Source organism: Eptesicus fuscus, chromosome 5, assembly GCF_027574615.1.
Source record: "Eptesicus fuscus isolate TK198812 chromosome 5, DD_ASM_mEF_20220401, whole genome shotgun sequence".
Lineage (NCBI taxonomy): Eukaryota > Metazoa > Chordata > Mammalia > Chiroptera > Vespertilionidae > Eptesicus > Eptesicus fuscus.
The window spans coordinates 74,057,409-74,065,474 of record NC_072477.1 but is presented as its reverse complement, the minus strand read 5'-3'; the positions used below and the strand labels follow the sequence as shown (position 1 = coordinate 74,065,474).

Below are 8,066 nucleotides of genomic sequence, written 5' to 3'. Positions count from 1 at the left end.
TCAAGGAGTGTTACTAGTCTTCCTAGCTTTAAAGATATGGCTGGTAAGTATCTCATGGAATTCTTGACATCTTTGTTTTTAAGGGTATAGCTCACTGGATTCAAGTGTGGAATGAAAATGGTGTAAAATACTGAGACCACTTTGTCTACTGGAAATTTGTGAAAGGCCACACATAGATGAAAGCACACAGGCAAAAGGAAAGGGTCACAACAGTGAAGTGGACACTGCAAGTGGGAAGGGCTTTTGAGGACCCACCAGAGGAATGTTGTCAAATGATGACCAAGATGATAGGTCAAGAGGATAAAGCACATCAGGGCAATCACACCAGAGTTGAAATCACAAACACTCCAGAATGCATCTATCTATTCAAGCAAGTTTAATCAGCAAGGGGTGGTCACAAAGGAAGCTATCCAGTTCATCGGGTCCACAGAAGGGCAGAGTCACAGTAAATGCTGACTCAGCATGGAAGATGTTAAAAATCCAGGAAAGTGTCACAAGCCCAACATACATTCTCCAGCTGATGGATGCTGAAGTAACATAGAGGCTTACATATAGTCACTTACCCATCAAAGAAAATATGGATATCAGCAGTACAGACCCCTAAGAGTTAGCAGAAAAAAATACTTGGGTGATGCAGCCTTCAAAAGAGATGGCTTTGTGCTCACTTAGGAAGTCTGCAATCATTTTGGGGGTGCAAATGAGGCTAGAGACATGTCAATGAAGGAGAGATTTCCCAACAGAAAGTACATGGGAGAGTGTAGGTGTGGCTCTGACATTATGGTGAACAAAATAAGGAGGTTCCCCTTTACAGTGGCTGCATAGACCAAGGAGAAAAAGAAGAAATGGAAGATCTGAATTTCCAAAGAGAGACCCTGCAATACAAATTCAGTTACAACTGTCTAATTACTATAGGCCATTCACTCTGCTTTCTGGAAGTACTCTGACAGGAGGAGAACTAGGAAAAAATACAGTGCTCACACTCCAAATTTTTTTTTTTTGCGGGGGGTGTGAAATAATTTAATAGCAGCCTACCACCAGTTAGTTCCCTGTTGCATCACTCTCCTGTTCACAGGCCTCATGGTCTTTCCTGATATCTATTTGATTTGATTCAAGATTGGTTCTTATGATTTAGCAGTTTGCTTACAAGTAAATGCAAATATTCACAAAAAGAAATAATCATTAAACTATTTTAATAATTACTCCCAGTTTGTGAAATAGTACTGTAAAAATTGCACAGCTAGCTGCCAACAAGTTTTTTTTTTAATTAAATTTATTGGGGTGACATTGGTTAATAACCTTATATAGCTTTCAAGTGTACAATTCTATGATACATCATCTGTATATTTATTGTGTGCCCACCATCTTAAGTCAAGTCTCCTTTCGTTACCATATACTACCCCCTCTACCTTTCACAACCCCAACCCTCCTTTCCCTCTGGTAACCACCATACTGCAGTCTGTGTTTATGAATTTTTAGTTGTTTGTCTTTCTTGCTTATTTGTTGCTTCCAGTTTTATATTCCACATGATTAAATCATAGTTTTGAAGACAAAGGGAATGGTAACCTTTTTCAAAACATCATGATGATAGTGAAAGACTGAGTGACCAATGTTTGAGAATAATGATGGATTATTGGTGGGAACACAATAGTGGAAAGGAATATGGGCCCTGATCTCTTTATAGTGGGTAGAAAAAAGGAATAGATCATGAGTGGAAGGAAAATGGCTGCAGAGGAACATAACCTGTTTCAATTTTCTAATAGAGATTGTCTAGAATAAAAGTTATTCATTTCAGTTATGCAGATATGAACGATCCTTGTTCTATGCCATCAAGGCCATACATTTTTCAAAGACTGATGAACACGATGTGGTTAGAACCTGAAGGTTTCATACATTTTCAAGTATATATTTTTATTTTATTTTATTGTTGATAGTATTACAGATGTCCCACAATTCCCTCCTCCCCCCCCCCCCCCCACACACACTTTAAGCCCTCCTCTAAGCCCTGCTCCACACCAGGCCTTCACCGCATAATTGTTTATGTCCATTGGTTATGCATATATGTATATGAGTTATTTGGTTAATCTCTTTCTATCCCCTCTTCCCCATCACCTACTCCCTTCTGAGATAAGTCAGTCTGTTCCATGCCTCCATACCTCTGGGCCTATTTTGTTCATCAGTTTGTTATGTTCATTAGATTCCACTTGTGAGATCCTGTGATATTTTGTCTTTCTCTGACTGGCTTATTTCACTTAGCATAATACTCTCCAGGTCCCTCCATGCTGTTGAAAGGGTAAGAAATCCTTTTTTATAGCTACATAGTATTCCATGGTGTAAATATACCACAGCTTTTTTATCCACTTATCTACTGATGGGCCCTTGCGCTGTTTCCAGTTCTTAGCTATTGTAAATAATGCTGCTATGAACAAGGGGTACATGTATTATTTCTGATTGGTGTTTCAGGCTTCTTAGGATATATTCCTCGAAGTGGGATCTCTGGGTCAAATGGTAGTACCATTTTTTATTTTTTGAGTAAATTAAAAAATAGTGGCTGTACCAATATACATTCCCACCAGCAATGTACTAGCATTCCCTTTTCTCCACATCCTCACCAGCACTTTTCGTTTGTTGATTTGTTGATGGTAGCCATTCTGGCAGGTGTGAGGTGACATGTCATTGTAGTTTTAATTTGCATCTCTCTAATGATTAGTAATGTTGAGAATTTTTCATATGTCTATTGGCCATCTGTATGTCCTCTTTGGAGAAGTTCCTATTCTGGTCCTGTGCCCATTTTTTAATTTGGTTATTTGTCTTCCTTTTTTTGAGCTATATGAGTTATTTATATATCTTGGACTTTAACCCCTTATTAGATGTTTCATTTGCAAATATGTTCTCCCATACAGTGGGTTTCCATTTCATTTTGAGGATGGTTTCTTTTACTGTGCAGAAGCTTTTTAATTTGATGTAGTTCCAGTTGTTTATTTTTTTCTTTGTTTTTCTTGCCCTAGGAGATGTATTGGTGAAAATTTTGCTATGTGAGATTCCTGGTATTTTCCTATGTTTTCTTGTAGGATTTTTACAACTTACATTGAAGACTTTTATCCATTTTGAGTTTATTCTTGTGTATGGTGTAAGTTGGGGATCTAGTTTTATTTTTTTTGCATGTTCCTGTCCAATTATCCCAACACCATTTATTGAATAAACTGTCTTTATTCCATTGTATGTTCTTGCCTCCTTGTCAAATATCAATTGACCATAATGATGTGGGTGATTTCTGTAGTTCCTGTTCTGTTCCTTGATCGATTTGCCTATTCTTGCGCCAGTACCAGGCTGTTTTGATTACAGTGGCTTTGTAGTATAGTTTGATACCCCGTATTGTGATCCCACCAACTTAGTTTTTCTTTCTCAAATTGCTATGGCTATTCAGGGTCTTTTTTGTTTCCATATAAATATTTGGAATATATATTCTAGATCTGTGAAATATGATGTTGGTATTTTAATAGGAATTGCTTTGAATCTATAGATTGGTAATATGGACATCTTAATGATGTTAATTCTTCTAATCAAGAAACATGGTATATGCTTCCACTTGTTTGTACCTTCCTCTACTTCTTTTTTCAATATCCTGTAGTTTTCCAAGTACAGGTCTTTTATCTCCTTGGTTAAGTTTATTCCAAGGAATCTTATTTTGTTGTTACTATTGCAATGGTTAATGGAATTGTTTTTCTGGATTCTCTTTCTGATAGTCCATTATCCTACTTAATAAAATGGTAATATGTAAATTACCATCACTCCGCTATGCCCACGATTGGGCCAATGGGAGGCACAGGGGGCGGGACTCGGGGTGGCCGGGGTAGCCGATTGGGCCAGCAGGACACTGAGCTTGAGTTGCCAGTGGCGGTGTGAGCTCAGCATCTGCACCATGGCTGTGCTGCAGAACAGAAGGGGCCTCTGGGGCAGCGAGCTCACGTCCCGCCGCGGACCATCAAAAGCAGGGGAGCTGGGTGCCTGTCTACTCCGGCACCAGGCCTTTCAGAAGCCTCCGCTGAGCTGGAGGCTTCTGAAAGGCCTGGTGTACCAGCGGACAGGCACCCAGCTCCTCCACAATCGAAAGCGAAAGCGTGGGAGCTGGGTGCCTGTCTGCTCCGGCACCAGGCCATTCGGAAGCCTCCGCCGAGCCAGAGGCTTCCAAAAGGCCTGGTGCACCAGCAGACAGGCACCCAGCTCCCCCGCGATCGAAAGCGAAAGCGTGTAGGGGACCCTACGGGTGCATGATTCAATCATACACTGGGCCTCTAGTTGATGTATAAAAGTGCCATCAATTTCTGGTTGTTAAGTTTGTATCCTGCTACTTTGATGAATACATTTATTAAATCTAGTAGTTTTTTGGTGGAGTCTTGCCAGGACTGACCAGCAGACCCTGAGTGACAGATGAATAGATTACTCTAATACATGTTTCTGTGAAAGAGAGGCTAAGGGGTTGGTTGGCATTAGGCACCAAAAACAGCCTCGATTGCCTGTCTTGTTAGCCTTTTTTTGTAACAACAGCTTGAACTAAAATTAACCTCTAGATACAATCAGCAGGGTAAGTATCCTTGAGAAAGCACATGCTTCTACAAGATCAGGTCTTAAAGACTAAACATAGAGATTCTAGCAAAACACCCGGGAGCTCGGACTTGTTTGGAAAAGTCATGGAAGGGGTTGCTTCTTCCTGCAAGTTTCCCCTACAGGCCCCCAACCTTTCGGAGAATCCTCCTTACAGACTTTTCAACCAAGTCCCATGTTTCCCCACAGAGTCTTTAGGGTTTTCTATGTACAGTATCATGTCATCTGCTAATAATGACATTTTTAGTTCCTCCTTTCCAATTTAGATGCCTTTGGTTTTTGCTTCCTGACTGATCACTGTGGCTAGGACTTCCAGTACTATGCTGAGTAAGAGTTGTGAAAACAGACATCCCTGTCTTTTTCCTGTTCTTTTAGTTTTTGCCCATTGAGTATGATATTGGCTATAGGTTTTGTCATATATGGCCTTAATTATGTTGAGGTGTGATCCCTCTATTCCTGCTTTGCTGAGAGTTTTTATCAAAAATGGGTGCTGAATTTTGTCAAATGCTTTTTCTTGCATCTGTTGATATGATCATGTGATTTTTATCCTTTATTTTGTTAATGTGATGTATCACATTTATTGATTTGCATATATTGTACCAAACTTGCATCCCTGGAATAAATCCCACTTGGTCATTTGGTAATATTTTGTTGAGGATTTTAGCATCTATATTCATCAGGGATATTGGTTTATTATTATCTTTCTTTGTAGGTGTTCGTTCGACTTTGAATGTTTGGTAAAACTCACCAGTGAAGCCATCCAGCTCAGAACTTTTGTTTGTTGGCAGTTTTTTGTTTGTTTGCTTGTTTGTTTTTTAAGTTACTGCTTTGATTTCATCAGGTGTTATAGGCCTATTCAGGTTTTCTGAATCTTCCTGATTCAATTTTGGAAGTTTGTATTTTTCTAGGAATTTGTCCATTTCATCCAGGTTATCCAGCTAGTTAGCATATAGATGTTCATAGTATTTTCTTACAATCCTTTGAATTTCTATAGTGTCAATTGTTATTTTGCCTCTTTAATTTTGTGTTTTATTTATTTGGTTCCTCTCTCTTTGTTTCTTGATGAGTCTGGCTCAAGGTTTATCAATCTTGCTTATCTTTTCAAATAACCAGCTCTTGGTTTCATTGATCTTTTTGTTTGTTTGTTTGTTTTTTGTCTCTATGTATTTATTTCCACTCTAATATTTATCATTTTCTTCCTTCTATTTATTCTGGGCTTTCCTTGCTCTCTTTCTAATGCTTTAATTGTAGGATTAGATTGTTACATAACTTTTTTCTTGAGGCAGGCTTGTTTATGAACTTCCCTTTCAGAACTGCTTTTGCTGTGTCCTACAGATTTTGGGTTGTTGTGTGTTCATTTTATTTTTCCCTAGGAAGCTTTTTTTATTTCTTCCTTGATCTCATTGGTAATCCATTCATTGTTTAAAAACATGCTACTTAGCCTCCATGTGTTTGAATGTTTTTGAGTTTTTTAATTGTAATTGATTTCTAGTTTCATCCCATTGTGATCTGAGAAGATGTTTGATATGATTTCAATCTTCTTGAATTTGTTAAGACTTATTTTATATTCTAACATATGGTCTATCTTTGAGAATGATCCACATGCACTTGAGAAGAATAAATATTCTGCCACTTTTAGATGAAATGTTCTGTATATATCAATTAGATCCAACTGATCTAGTGTGTTACTTAAGGTCATTGTTTCCTTGTTGATTTTTTTGTCTGGAAGATCTATTCAGTGATGTCAGTGGGATATTAAACTTTCTGAAATTTTAATTTTATTAATTACATTCACATTACTAATACCTAAAGAGTCAAAGTGATCTCCTTATACTTTTTTAAAAATAATATATTGTCTTAACTTTTCTCTTCTCCAAACCATCTGTATCCTTATAAAATACTGATTTTACATCATAATAACCCTGCCTACAATCTTACAATGGGTCTTTGGTAGCCTTCACATCAAGTTATATTTTAGAGTGGCATTCTTATTCTTCTAACCTTCTAACTGAATAACTTACTCATGCAAAGAAGTTCCACTATTTTATTACATACGTACATTTTCCCCTGCCAATCAAAACTTTAGTTTTCCTTGCAGGTCAAGTTCATGACATTTGTCTTGCAAGAATACTTTCTTGATTAAGCATATTATACATTTTTTCTTTATCTAAAATCCAGTTCACTCATTATCTCTGACAATTGTTCAAACATTTGATTGATGTCACAGTGTGTGTTTTTTACCAATTGTTTTATTTATAGGTATTCAATGTCTCCTAAGAAACTATAAATTCCTTGAAGCAGAAGTGAATGTTTCTGGATTTTATTCTCCACTGCCTCTAGAACAAGGTTAGATAACCAAGATAAAACTTATTGATTTAATACTTCATGATGCTTCTTAAATGATGGCTTTCCAAACTTCTGTTCCCTGAATCTCTCAAGTCCAGGTGAAAACAATCATTGTAAATTCCCTTAAGACTGTTGAAATATCTTTCTGTTGTGAAACAAATAATACCATCTTAGTTGTTTAATAAATCCCATTGCAGGACTATTTCTTGGTCAATTCCCAAGTCCCTGCCACATCCATTTTATCTACAGCTGCTAAACAACTAATGATTCATCTAGGTCATTTATTTATATTTAAAATCGTCTCCTATATGTGCTCTGTCAGAGTCTGCTTAACACTCTGAATAATCTAAAACGCTGATTCTGCTATAGATCTGGTAAGCAAAGATGTTTCACCAATGGTTTTTATTAAATTTTTTATGTGCCTGCCCTTCCTACTTTCATCTCCTAACCCTTATCCCATGGAGCTAAGATCAATATATAGCTTGCATGTGTTGGTATATATGAAAGAAGAATTCAAACAGGTGTGAGACTAAATAGCTTATTCCCATAAAACTTATGCTATATTTTCCAGGAGACAAGGTAAAATTTTAAGCCATAGAATTATAAATATTTGTAAGAGGAACAGATTTCTATTTTAACAAAACAAAAATTGAGAAGAAAAAAACATTAAATGCCATCCCATGGGCTATATGGTTGGTTATATTGTAGTATAGTTGACAATAACAGTCTTCTGCTGGATAAATGTCAGCAAAACTAATTTTTTTCTGTATTTCTGTTCTGTTTCAGCCAGGCAACTTCTATCTGTGTATATATTAACAATTTTTCTCTGAAAATTTATGAGTTCTTGCAACTGTTTAAAGTCTTTCTGTAATGTTGCTTAACAGCCTATGTCATTTGTATGTGATATAATTTTTATATGTTCTTCTAATAAGGATATTGTTACGGATAAAATCTAAATAATTAAATGTGTGTGTTTAACATTTTATCAGCCCAGAGTACGGGTTCACTTAATGTTAGCTATTATCTTCAGGATTGTATAAATAAGTGGATGAGCAAATATGTAGATAAGTAGATCTGTTCAAGATGATATTATCTCAATTTGATTGCCCATTAGTACC

General features: G+C 36.8%; 1 pseudogene; it reads right to left on the bottom strand.

Moving 5' to 3' along the window:
- LOC129149006 (olfactory receptor 4K3-like) lies at positions 1-917 on the bottom strand (annotated as a pseudogene).
- Positions 918-8,066: the final 7,149 nt, after the last annotated feature.